This window comes from Mesoplodon bidens (assembly GCF_964165515.1).
Source record: "Mesoplodon bidens genome assembly, chromosome: 7".
Lineage (NCBI taxonomy): Eukaryota > Metazoa > Chordata > Mammalia > Artiodactyla > Ziphiidae > Mesoplodon > Mesoplodon bidens.
Genome location: NC_138164.1, coordinates 85,444,058 through 85,457,965, shown reverse-complemented (window position 1 = coordinate 85,457,965; position 13,908 = coordinate 85,444,058). Strand labels below are relative to the sequence as shown.

General features: G+C 42.2%; 1 pseudogene across 1 annotated transcript; it reads right to left on the bottom strand.

Annotated features, from left to right (window-relative positions):
- Window positions 1-3,599: 3,599 nt before the first annotated feature.
- LOC308620815 (xaa-Pro aminopeptidase 3-like) lies at window positions 3,600-13,425 on the bottom strand (annotated as a pseudogene). The gene is made up of 3 exons: window positions 12,739-13,425; window positions 11,577-12,371; window positions 3,600-3,669 (listed from the first exon to the last, which is right to left on the bottom strand). The product of its transcript is annotated as a xaa-Pro aminopeptidase 3-like (transcript).
- Between the last annotated feature and the right edge of the window lie 483 nt (window positions 13,426-13,908).

Here is a 13,908-nt window from a genome sequence, read left to right as displayed (position 1 = left end):
TGTGGCTAAAACTTCCAAAACTAGGTTGAATAAGAGTGGTGAGAGTGGGCAGCCTTGTCTTGTTCCTGATCTTAGTGGAAATGGTTTCAGTTTTTCACCATTGAGGACGATGCTGGCTGTGGGTTTGTCACATATGGCCTTTATTATGTTGAGGAAAGTTCCCTCTATGCCTACTTTCTGCAGGGTTTTTATCATAAATGGGTGTTGAATTTTGTCGAAAGCTTTCTCTGCATCTATTGAGATGATCATATGGTTTTTCTCCTTCAATTTGTTAATATGGTGTATCACGTTGATTGATTTGCGTATACTGAAGAATCCTTGCATTCCTGGGATAAACCCCACTTGATCATGGTGTATGATCCTTGTAATGTGCTGTTGGATTGTGTTTGCTAGTATTTTGTTGAGGATTTTTGCATCTATGTTCATCAGTGATATTGGCCTGTAGTTTTCCTTCTTTGTGACATCCTTGTCTGGTTTTGGTATCAAGGTGATGGTGGCCTCATAGAATGAGTTTGCGAGTGTTCCTCCCTCTGCTATAGTTTGGAAGAGTTTGAGAGGGATAGGTGTTAGCTCTTCTCTAAATGTTTGATAGAATTTACCTGTGAAGCCATCTGGTCCTTAGCTTTTGTTTGTTGGAAGATTTTTAATCACAGTTTCAATTTCAGTGCTTGTGATTGGTCTGTTCACATTTTCTATTTCTTCCTGATTCAGTCTTGGCAGGTTGTGCATTTCTAAGAATTTGTCCATTTCTTCCAAGTTGTCCATTTTATTGGCATAGAGTTGCTTGTAGTAATCTCTCATGATCTTTTGTATTTCTGCAATGTCAGTTGTTACTTCTCCTTTTTCATTTCTAATTCTATTGATTTGAGTCTTCTCTCTTTTTTTCTTGATGAGTCTGGCTAATGGTTTATCAATTTTGTTTAGCTTCTCAAAGAATCAGCTTTTAGTTTTATTGATCTTTGCTATCGTTTCCTTCATTTCTTTTTCATTTATTTCTGATCTGATGTTTATGATTTCTTCCCTTCTGCTAACTTTGGGATTGTTTTGCTCTTCGTTCTCTAATTGCTTTAGGTGCAAGGTTAGGTTGTTTTTTCGAGATGTTTCCTGTTTCTTAAGGTGGGATTGTATTGCTATAAACTTCCCTCTTAGAACTGCTTTTGCTACAACCCATAGGTTTTGGGTTGTCGTGTCTCCATTGTCATTTGTTTCTAGGTATTTTTTAATTTCCTCTTTGATTTCTTCAGTGATCACTTCGCTATTAAGTAGTGTATTGTTTAGCCTCCATGTGTTTGTATTTTTTACAGATCTTTTCCTGTAATTGATATCTAATCTCATAGCGTCGTGGTCGGAAAAGATACTTGATACGATTTCAATTTTCTTAAATTTACCAAGGCTTGATTTGTGACCCAAGATAGGATCTATCCTGGAGAATGTTCCATGAGCACTTGAGAAAAATGTGTTTTCTGTTGTTTTTGGATGGAATGTCCTATAAATATCAATTAAGTCCATCTTGTTTAATGTATCATTTAAAGCTTGTGTTTCCTTATTTATTTTCATATTGGATGATCTGTCCATTGGTGAAAGTGGGGTGTTAAAATCCCCTACTATGATTGTGTTACTGTCGATTTCTCCTTTTATGGCTGTTAGTATTTGCTTTATGCATTGAGGTGCTCCTATGTGGGGTGCATAAATATTTACAATTGTTATATCTTCTTCTTGGATCGATCCCTTGATCATTATGTAGTGTCCTTCTTTGTCTCTTCTAGTAGTCTTTATTTTAAAGTCTATTTTGTGTGATATGAGAATTGCTACTCCAGCTTTCTTTTGGTTTCCATTTGCATGGAATATCTTTTTCCATCCCCTTACTTTCAATCTGTATGTGTCTCTAGGTCTGAAGTGGGTCTCTTGTAGACAGCATATATATGGGTCTTGTTTTTGTATCCATTCAGCCACTCTGTGTCTTTTGGTGGGAGCATTTAGTCCATTTACATTTAAGGTAATTATCGATATGTGTGTTCCTATTCCCATTTTCTTAATTGTTTTGGGTTCATTATTGTAGGTCTTTTCCTTCTGCTGTGTTTCTTGCCTAGAGAAGTTCCTTTAGCATTTGTTGTAAAGCTGGTTTAGTGGTGCTGAACTCTCTCAGCTTTTGTTTGTCTGTAAACGTTTTAATTTCTCCATCAAATCTGAATGAGATCCTTGCTGGGTAGAGTAATCTTGGTTGCAGGTTCTTCTCCTTCATCACTTTAATTATGTCCTGCCACTCCCTTCTGGCTTGTAGAGTTTCTGCTGAGAGATCAGCTGTTATCCTGATGGGGATTCCCTTGTGTGTTATTTGTTGTTTTTGCCTTGCTGCTTTTAATATGATTTCTTTGTGTTTAATTTTTGACAGTTTGATTAATATGTGTCTTGGAGTATTTCTCCTTGGATATATTCTGTATGGGACTCTCTGTGCCTCCTGGACTTGATTAACTATTTCCTTTCCCATATTAGGGAAGTTTTCAACTATAATCTCTTCAAATATTTTCTCAGTCCCTTTCTTTTTCTCTTCTTCTTCTGGAACCCCTATAATTCAAATGTTGGTGCACTTAATGTTGTCCCAGAGGTCTCTGAGACTGTCCTCTGTTCTTTTCATTCTTTTTTCTTTATTTTGCTCTGCAGCAGTTATTTCCACTATTTTCTCTTCCACCTCACTTATCCGTTCTTCTGCCTCAGTTATTCTGCTATTGATCCCATCTAGAGTATTTTTCATTTCATTTATTGTGTTTTTGATCGATGCTTGATTCATCTTTAGTTCTTTTAGGTCCTTGTTAACTGTTTCTTGCATTTTGTCTATTCTGTTTCCAAGATTTTGCATCTTGGAAATAGAATCTTGGATCATCTTTACTATCATTATTTTGAATTCTTTTTCAGATAGACTGCCTATTACCTCTTCATTTGTTAGGTCTGGTGGGTTTTTATCTTGCTCCTTCTCCTGCTGTGTGTTTTTCTGTCTTCTCATTTTGCTTATGCTACCGTGTTTGGGGTCTCCTTTTTGCAGGCTGCAGGTTCGTAGTTCCCGTTGTTTTTGGTGTCTGTCCCCAGTGGCTAAGGTTGGTTTAGTGGGTTGTGTAGGCTTCCTGGTGGAGGGGACTAGTGCCTGTGTTCTGGTGGATGAGGCTGGATCTTGTCTTTCCGGTGGGCAGGTCCACGTCTGGTGGTGTGTTTTGGGGTGTCTGCGGGCTTTTTATGATTTTAGGCAGCCTCTCTGCTAATGGGTGGCGTTGTGTTCCTGTCTTGCTAGTTGTTTGGCATAGGGTGTCCAGCACTGTAGCTTGCTGGTCGTTGAGTGAAGCTGGGTGTTGGTGTTGAGATGGAGATCTCTGGAAGATTTTCGCCGTTTGATATTATGTGGAGCTGGGAGGTCTCTTGTGGACCAGTGTCCTAAAATTGGCTCTCCCACCTCAGAGGTAGAGCAGTGACTCCTGGCTCCTCAATTTGGGATGATTTGTTGTCTATTCCTGTATTCCACAGATGCAGGGTACATCAAGTTGATTGTGGAGCTTTAATCCGCTGCTTCTGAGGCTGCTGGGAGAGATTTCCCTTTCTCTTCTTTGTTCTCACAGCTCCCGGGTCTCATCTTTGGATCTGCCCCCGCCTCTGCGTATAGGTTGCCAGAGGGCGTCTGTTCTTCGCTCAGACAGGACAGGGTTAAAGGAGCAGCCGCTTCGGGGACTCTGGCTCACTCAGGCCGGGGGGGAGGGAGGGGCACGGAGTGCAGGGCGAGCCTGCAGCGGCTGAGGCTGGCGTGACGTTGCACCAGCCTGAGGCATGCCCTGCGTTCTCCCAGGGAAGCCTTCCCTGGATCCTGGGACCCCGGCAGTGACGGGATGTACAGGCTCCCGGAAGGGCGGCGTGGACAGTGACCTGCGCTCGCACACAGGCTTCTTGGCGGCGGCAGCAGCAGCCCCAGCGTCCCACGCTCGTCTCTGGGCTCTGCGCTTTCAGCCGTGGCTCGCGCCCGTCTGTGGAGCTCCTTTAAGCAGCGCTCTTAACCCCACTCCTCGCGCACCAGGAAACCAAGAGGGAAGAAAAAGTCTCTTGCCTCTTCGGCAGCTCCAGAGTTTTCCCGGACTCCCTCCCAGCTAGCTGTGGCGCATTAGCCCCCTTCAGGCTGAGTTCTTGCCGCCAGCCCCAGTCCTCTCCCTGCGCTCTGACTGAAGCCCGAGCCTCAGCTTCCAGCGCCACCTGCCCTGGCGGGCGAGCAGACAAGCCTCTCGGGCTGGTGAGTGCCGCTCGGCACCGATCCTCTGTGCGGGAATCTCTCCGCTTTGCTCTACCCAGGTACATGGGGAGTTTCTTGCCTTTTGGGAGGTCTGAGGTCTTCTGCCAGCATTCAGTAGGTGTTCTGTAGGAGTTGTTCCACGTGTAGCTGTATTTCTGGTGTACCTGTGGGGAGGAAGGTGATCTCCGCGTCTTACTCTTCCGCCATCTTCCCCGGAAGTCGTATCATCTTTAATTTCTTTCATCAGTGTCTTATAATTTTCTGCATACAGGTCTTTTGTCTCCTTAGGTATGTTTATTCCTAGATATTTTATTCTTTTTGTTGCAATGGTAAATAAGAGTGTTTTCTTAATTTCACTTTCAGATTTTTCAACATTAGTGTATAGGAATGCAAGAGATTTCTGTGTATTAATTTTGTATCCTGCTACTTTACCAGATTCATTGATTAGCTCTACTAGTTTTCTGGTAGCATCTTTAGGATTCTCTATGTATAGTATCATGTCATCTGCAAACAGTGACAGCTTTACTTCTTCTTTTCTAATTTGGATTCTGTTTATGTCTTTTTCTTCTCTGATTGCTGTGGCTAAAACTTCCAAAACTATGTTGAATAATAGTCATGAGAGTGGGCAACCTTGTCTTGTTCCGGATCTTAGTGGAAATGGTTTCAGTTTTTTACCACTGAGGATGATGTTGGCTGTGGGTTTGTCATATATGGCCTTTATTATATTGAGGAAAGTTCCCTCTATGCCTACTTTCTGCAGGGTTTTTATCACAAATGGGTGTTGAATTTTGTCGAAAGCTTTCTCTGCATCTATTGAGATGATCATATGGTTTTTCTCCTTCAATTTGTTAATATGGTGTATCACGTTGATTGATTTGCGTATACTGAAGAATCCTTGCAAAAAATTTCACAATTTGTATGGAAACACAAAAGACCTTGAATAGCTGAAGCAATCTTGAGAACTAAAAACGGAGCTGCAGGAATCAGGCTCCCGGACTTCAGACTATACTACAAAGCTACAGTAATCAACATAGTACGGTACTGGCACAAAAGCAGAAATACAGATCAATGGAACAGGATAGAAAGCCCAGAGATTAACCCACGCATATACAGTCACATTATCTTTGATAAAGGAGACAAGAATATACAATGGAGAAAAGACAGCCTCTTCAGTAAGTGGTGCTGGGAAAACTGGACAGCTACATGTAAAAGAATGAAATTAGAACACTCCCTAACACCATATACAAAAATAAACTCAAAATGGATTAAAGACCTAAATGTAAGGCCAGACACTATCAAACTCTTAGAGGAAAACATAGGCAGAACACTCTATGACATAAATCACAGCAAGATCCTTTTTGACCCACCTCCTAGAGTAATGGAAATAAAAACAAAAATAAACAAATGGGACCTAATGAAACTTAAGAGCTTTTGCACAGCAAAGGAAACCATAAACAAGACAAAAAGACAACCCTCAGAATGGGAGAAAATATTTGCAAATGAAGCAACTGACAAAGGATTAATCTCCAAAATTTACAAGCAGTTCATGCAGCTCAATCTCAAAAAAACAAACAACCCAATCTAAAAATGGGTGGAAGACCTAAATAGACATTTCTCCAAAGAAGATATACAGATTGCCAACAAACACATGAAAGAATGCTCAACATCATTAATCATTAGAGAAACGCAAATCAAAACTACAATGAGATATCATCTCACACCAGTCAGAATGGCCAATCATCAAAAAATCTAGAAACAATAAATGCTGGAGAGGGTGTGGAGAAAAGGGAACCCTCATACACTGTTGGTGGGAATGTAAATTGATACAGCCACTATGGAGAACAGCATGGAGGTTCCTTAAAAAACTAAACATAGAACTACCATAGGGGTCAGCAACCCCACTACTGGGCATATACCCTGAGAAAACCATAGTTCTAAAAAACTCATGTACCACAATGTTCACTGCAGCTCTATTTACAATAGCCAGGATATGGAAGCAATCTAAGTGTCCATTGACAGACGAATGGATAAAGAAGACGTGGCACATATATGCAATGGAATATTACTCAGCCCTGAAAAGAAATGAAATTGAGTTATTTGTAGTGAGGTGGATGGACCTAGAGTCTATCATACAGAGTAAAGTAAGTCCGAAAGAGAAAAACAAATACCGTATGCTAACACATATATATAGAATCTAAAAAAAAAAAAATGTTCATGAAGGACCTAGGGGCAAGATGGGAATAAAGACACAGACCTACTAGTGAATGGACTTGAAGACATGGGGAGGGGGAAGGGTAAGCTGTGATGAAGTGCGAGAGTGGCATGGACATATATACACTACCGAACGTAAAATAGATAGCTAGTGGAAAGCAGCCACATAGCACAGGGAGATCAGCTCGGTGCTTTGTGACCACCTAAAGGGGTGGGATAGGGAGTGTGGGAGGGAGACGCAAGAAGGAAGAGATATGGGAACATATGTATATGAATAACTGATTCACTTTGTTATAAAGCAGAAACTAACACACCATTGTAGGGCAATTATACTCCAATAAAAATGTTAAAAAAGAAAAAAAGAGTGTGTGGCCCATGGTCCTGCTCACCACACTGGGAAGACCAGGAGGAGGGGCAGGAAGAAATAAATGGTTTCCAAGATTATCCTAATAATATATATTAATTTTATAATTAATAGATAATAAAAAATCATTTGAACACTACCACATAGACATAACCACTCCCTTTATTTATTGTATTTCCCTTTAGCATTGTTTGTTCTTTGTTTCATACAGAATTGCTGGAGCAATTTTCCCCCAACTATCCTAAAATATACCAATCTGACAACCTTTTTGGAGAGAATTTATTCAACTCAAGATCTTGGACCGAAAAAATCTAACATGAACCTTTAACGGTAACTCTGGCTTCCTTCTGTAAAATTTCAAATAAAAATAAATGAAATAAATGTTGCTGTTGGGAATTATTTGTTTTGGAAAAACAGCTTACTGTTTCTACCAGGGCTAACTCTTCAGGGAAATCCTGGACATTCATCCCTGTGACAGAATTCCTGGCCTGTGACTCAAGGGGCAGATGAGGTTATGTTTTCAGTGCTTACAAGAAACTAAATTCACTGGGTAATTATTTGTCTACACAGTCCAAATGGAAAGAGTAAAATGCACTTGGAGACACTAAGGGAAGTGGTATGAATCTCTGGTGTGCTATGGTCTATTTATTCCTTCATTTATTATTGTATTCTTCAGGAAATATTTATTTTATTTATTTTTTTACATTGTTTTATAGTTTATTTTTAAAATGACAGTAACAAATGGTCTTCCCTTGTTGGGGAATGACACATCTACTTTCAGTCAATAGGGCCTTAAAAAGTAACAGCATTTTGTCCAAATTGAACTTACATAGTTGCACGAAAGTCATACAAAACATTAAGAAATGCTCACAAAGACTGCAGTTCTCTCAGCTTCTCATGAAGCACACCCCAAGAGGCCTTGGTTTCAGTGGGAACCCCTGATCTGCATAATACTGATGCTAACCCCAAGTTCCCCAGTGACACATAGGCAGAGGTGAGAGGAGCCAGGAAGACACACATGCTTTGGGACAGTGGAATTCTGCCCTACAATTAGGGTTTAATGATGTATTCATCTTCTCATATTAGGATTAGTAAACACTTTAGCTGGAAGTATATTTGTCCAGGCTTAAAACTTAACCCTATCAGCTTAAGTTTTGGGATACAGATTCCACTTCAGGAAACTAAAAAAAAAAAAAAAACTAAACTAAACAAAAAACACACCGTGTAAACCTCTTCCAAGCAAGAGGTTGCTTGGAAACCTCTTGGACCACCATCCTGGGCCCTCACTTAGTTTCTAACATACACACACAAAGAAGTTACCTTATCATTGATCATATGCCAGTTGAAGGATGGTAGACAGAGTCTCACTCAAATCCCAACTCTTGTTTTATGGACAGCAGTTACTGGAAACACTGTGTTGCAAAGGACTCTGAGGTCACAGCTGGAACTGGTGGGACAGCCACTATACTGTACTTATGTGACATGGACACAGGACAGGGAGAGGCAGCACTCATGCATCATATTTGCAATCTTTCTATTATTAAGAAAGCTAAGGAGGGGCTTCCCTGGTGGCGCAGTATTGAGAGTCCGCCTACCGATGCAGGGGACATGGGTTCGTGCCCCGGTCCGGGAAGATCCCACATGCCGCGGAGTGGCTGGGCCCGTGAGCCATGGCCGCTGAGCCTGCGCGTCCAGAGCCTGTGCTCCGCAACAGGAGAGGCCACAACAGTGAGAGGCCCACATACCGCAAAAAAAAAAAAAAAAAAAAAAAAAGAAAGCTAAGGAGGATGTTGGTTATGTATGTTTTGAAAAACATAACAAAGCCCAATTTTTCTATTTTAATGAGTTACAATGTCTTTATCTGGGGATTTAACTTACTTTATGGATCTTAAACCCAATTAAGATATAATGTCTATAGTAGTAGTTTTCCTTTTCTGACCTTACAAAAATTAATAAAAAAGATAACAATATTTTGAAAGAAGACACACAAAGAGAACTTTAAGTCACCATGAAAAGTACCTTCCTAACTTGGGTATGACCATGGTAAGAGGAGAGTTATTATTCTATTTCAACTGATGTGTTTCAAAAAAAAAACCCAGTCCCAGTTTAATTATAGAGAAAAATAACAATTCCTGAAGTAAAACTATAAAAATATGTGGTGGAGGCCATCTAGATATACGTCTTTCCTTTAGGTTATTGTTAATATTATTGTTAATATTTCAGCAGTATCTCTTCAATTCAGGGAGAAAAATTCCAATGTAACATTTGAAGCATTTTTTTAAAAAAATTAAGGTTTTCATTAGAAGAGATTGGTGTATATATGAAGTTTTTATTATACTGAAACATGGAGGGAAATGTGCAGCATGTCTGTGGTAAGGCTAAGAATGAACAAGATTCCGGCACTGTGCACAATTATCTGCTTGACCAATCCAGAATAGATCAGGCAGCCCCTAAACCACTGCTCTGAGACGTTCATTCACTGTGTCATTTCTTGAAGGTCCTGATCGTCTGATGCAAATGTTAGCTGCTGTGGTTAATCAGGGACTCAAAGGACAATATGCCTGGGTCAGGGACTATAAATCACCAGAAAAATTCCACAACGGTCGTTCTACATGTGACTTGCAACACCTGTAGAACTTGCCAGGAATCCAGCCAGAAGTAGTCTGTTTCACGTCCAAGTAGGCTGCTATTCATAAGAGCCACCTAAGCTTTTAGCTAGAAAGTTGAAGACTACAGAAAATGATTTATAGGAAGAAAAGGAAATTCCTTATTCCAGGATTGTAAGTGAACAAAGGAAACCCCATTCCAGAAAAAGGTTGTTGAGGCCTTAGAGGCCAAGGGAGTGAGAAGCCAGAGTTGTGGGTTTCTTTTCAGTCCCCTCTTAGAAAGTAACAAGCACAGGACTGAAAAGTTGGAGGGGGGTGAAGAGAGCAGGCGCAGGGATGATGACTCCAGCTGTGCAACCATCCATTCCCACAGCTGCTGAGCAAAGCCAAGCATCTGTGGGTGAGCACTGTCAGGACACAATTTGTATCACTTTGGTTGCTAACATTATCTTTGTCTCCTGATGAAGTCACTGCCTGTCTGCTTTGGGCTCTGGACCTTGGGTTTCTCTGACAAGACGGGCAAATCTCTAGCACTGCAAGGAGTGTTCATCTCCTAGCCCGTTCTTCCCTAAAGCAAATATTTTCTTTAAAATTTTCGAATTTGTGTTCTAACAATCGGCATGTTTTATACATCTTGGGCTCATATTCAGGTTTAAAGGAGGTGAACACACTAGTTCTTAAAGCTTCCCCTTATGACAGAAGCTCCCAAATAACCTATTTGCAGTAGTCTAGCCCTGTTCACTTTGCAAAGTGAGTTTTATATAATTGCATCCAGTGCTGTGTTGAGGGAAACATGAGTCTTTACCATTGTCCTTCCAGTGCTAACGTCCAAGGAAGGAAAGGATCACAGGGTGTTTACAGGTACTGGGTGGCTTGCATATTTTGTTCTTATCGGCACTAGAGGAAATCACAGAATGATAACCGGGGTGTCTGTCTGAATACTGGGTGCCATTCCTCTGACTTTAATAGGGTAGGTAGAGGATCTGCCCTTGGCCAGGGAGGCAGCTTCAAGGGTGTGCTCTGAGGGTCAATGCATTAAGAATCTATAAAGAAAGCATGGATGTCTGGGAAAGGAATCATCTTTATTTATTTATTTATTTATAAAATTTTATTTATTTATTTATGGCTGTGTTGGGTCTTCGTTTCTGTGCGAGGGCTTTCTCTAGTTGCGGCAAGTGGGGGCCACTCCACATCGCGGTGCACGGGCCTATCGCGGCCTCTCTTGTTGCGGAGCACAGGCTCCAGACGCGCAGGCTCAGTAATTGTGGCTCACGGGGCTAGCTGCTCCGCGGCATGTGGGATCTTCCCAGACCAGGGCTCGAACCCATGTCCCCTGCATTGGCAGGCAGATTCTCAACCACTGCACCACCAGGGAAGCCCAGGAATCATCTTTAGATTGAGAACAGATGGATGACGGTCTGGATCTATAGCAGACACAGATATACTTTTCTTTCTTTCATTTCCTTCCTTATCAAGAATCTAAACACCTTCCAGGTCCCAGGCGACCAAATAGTAAGAAAGGCTCAAAAATGTTTTGTTCAATAGCTAGTGTTGCTGGAATCTCGACTGTGGCTGAATGGTGTGACTGTAGGACACCAATGCCCTGAAGGCTCACGTGGCTCTGGTAGATATGTGGGCTCCTGGATAGGTAGGCAGGTGTTATGGAAGGTACGTACTGGCCACCCACAATCACTGATGGGTGGTTTTCAGTGTAGGCAAAGACCTTGGTGATTGGCTCAAAATATATAAGCATTACCCAAAAATCTTATGATATTAGGTGGATCTCAAGAAAAGTGCAGAAGGGGAAGGATCTGGAGAGAAGGAGAGAATTTATCCATGTGTTAACTGGAATGCATGGACATATGTAACGAAGATCTTTCTTTACATCTTAAAACTAAACTTGTCTGAGTCATTAATGTTACAGAATTAATGTTACCAAAGTTGCAGTAATATACAATCCAAAACTTCATTTTCCCAGATTTCTAGCTACATAAAACAAAAAAGACCACATACACAATTGCATACACTCATATAGCTGCTGCACTCCCCAGTGGAACACGTATATAAATGTCCACACAGAGACCCCCAGAAAGCACACGTGCACAGAGGCCAACGTCCAACCCTCCTGAACCTGATACGCATGTGGGTCGCCATGAAGGTTGAGGCCCTACTGCATATCTGTTCGATGTCATTTATCTCTTTGGGACAATCTGCAGAAAGGATAAGGGGTGAGTCCTCAGTTACCACTACATCATCCTCAATTTGTACACCAAGACCATGGAACTTCTCAGGGTCATCTTTGTCATCCTCCGGAATATAAATACCTGGCTCCACTGTGATTACCATGCCAGGCTGCAGAGGGAGGGAGCAGTGCATGTCTGGGGTGTTGTGGACCTCCATCCCGAGGTAATGGCCAACATGATGTGGACAGTATTTTCGAACAGCCTTGAAGGCATTATTTTCCTTAATGTTCTTCATGATCCCCAACTCTTTAAGCTTCTGTCCTATCAGTGTTAGCATCATGCTGTAGATGTTATCCAAGCTTGTTCCAGGGGAGCAGGGGGTCAATCTCTCTGGACTTCTGGAACAGCTTCATAGAGTTCTGCCTGAGGTGCCGTGAACCTGCCATTGACAGGCCAGGTACGAGTGATGTCACTCACATAGCAAGAAGACTCACAACCTCCATCCAGCAGCACCATTTCCCCATCCTCGATACGTTGATTGTTTTTCACATAGTGCAGAGTGTTTGACCCATTACCTCCAGCAACCACAGTTGGGTAGGCTAAGACGTCTGCACCAGGGGCCTGGCATTCAAATTCAAACTTAGCATAAAGGAAGCCTTCCTCTACAGGGTCTTTACTGGCAAACATGGTCTCTATGAAAGCCTGTGATGTCAACTTCCCAGCAATCTGCATTCGTTCAATTTCTGCAGGAGAATTTTGGGGGGGGGCATTCATATACATATATATATATATATATTTATTTATTTAACATTTTATTGGAGTGTAATTGCTTTACAATGGTGTGTTAGTATCTGCTGTATAACAAAGTGAATCAGCTATACATAAACATATATCCCCATATCTCCTCCCTCTGCGTCTCCCTCCCACCCTCCCTATCCCACCCCCCTAGGTGGTCACAAAGTACCGAGCTGATCTCCCTGTGCTATGCGGCTGCTTCCCACTAGCTATCCGTTTTACATTTGGTAGTGTATATATGTCCATGCCACTCTCTCACTTCGTCCCAGCTTACCTCTTCCCCTCGCCGTGTCCTCAAGTCCATTCTCTATGTCTCTGCAGGAGATTTGATCAGCCTGAGACTCCGTACCAGCTGCTGCACAGCCCAAACCTTGTTCTTGCTCCTGGCTTTGACCTCTGCCAACTGCTGCATGTAGTCACAGTGGAGCTGTGTGAGCGGGCCTCATCCAGTCATACCACAGTGTATGTGTCTCAGTTTTCAGTTTCGGTCCAACATGTTGAAATTCTTCTAGCGTATAGGTTTCGTCCCTTCTAGTTAGAGCTGTTGCTCCATCAGTACCAGATCGGGGGCCATCCCAAAGTTCTTGACTGGGATCTCTCTGAGGCACAAAAAGCATGGCCTTGTGTGCTGGTAACTGCTTGCCGGGGAGGCTTTGAAGGACCAGAATGCTATCAGGCTCTTGGAATTCACACAGGTACAGGAAATTGTTGTCTTGGTGTAAAGTATAGGGGATATCATTGCTCATATAGTATGTAGGGTTGGACAGCAGTACCACTGTGTGGTCTGTACCACTCTGCCCTTGTGCTTCCTTGTAGATCAGAGATATTAGTTTGTGTCTACGAAGTGCATATTCCACCTGGGATAGTCCTGGCGTCCCCTCCCCTGGTCTGAGGAGGTGTGGGTGTGTAAAGGGCCTGGGCTGGCCTAAGTATCGGTTTGGAATCCTCCCCTCTTGGATGGGCTGCAGGGAGTAGCTTCGCTGTGAACATGACATGCATCCGGAGAGGCTGCGGGCGCTTGCTACTGCGGAAACAAGCTTAGTTGCTGAGAGTAGTCAAGGCATTACCGCCATGCTTGTGCTTCAGGAAGGAAACGCGGAAAACTCAGGAAATATTTATTGAGCACCTACCATATACCAGGTCCCGAGGTAAGTGCCAGGGATCCAATGGTAAGCAAAACGGTCATTAAGTACCCAATTTGTTCAGTGAGGGGGGCAAATCATTAAGCAAATAGTTTCTCAAATACATATATAAATGCCATGACAAAAAGTCCATAATGAGTAGCTATTAAATGCTTACTATATACTCATCCTTGTGCTTAGTGCTGTGGGAACTACCAAGAGGGCTTAGATGACGTTCATCCTCAACATCATTACCATCCAACTGGAGAAGCTTGTGCTCTCTGAAGTGATGAAGGACCACAAGTGCCTATCTATGTAGTGCAGATGTGGTATGATGGGAGATCAGCAAAAGAAGAAGCCAATG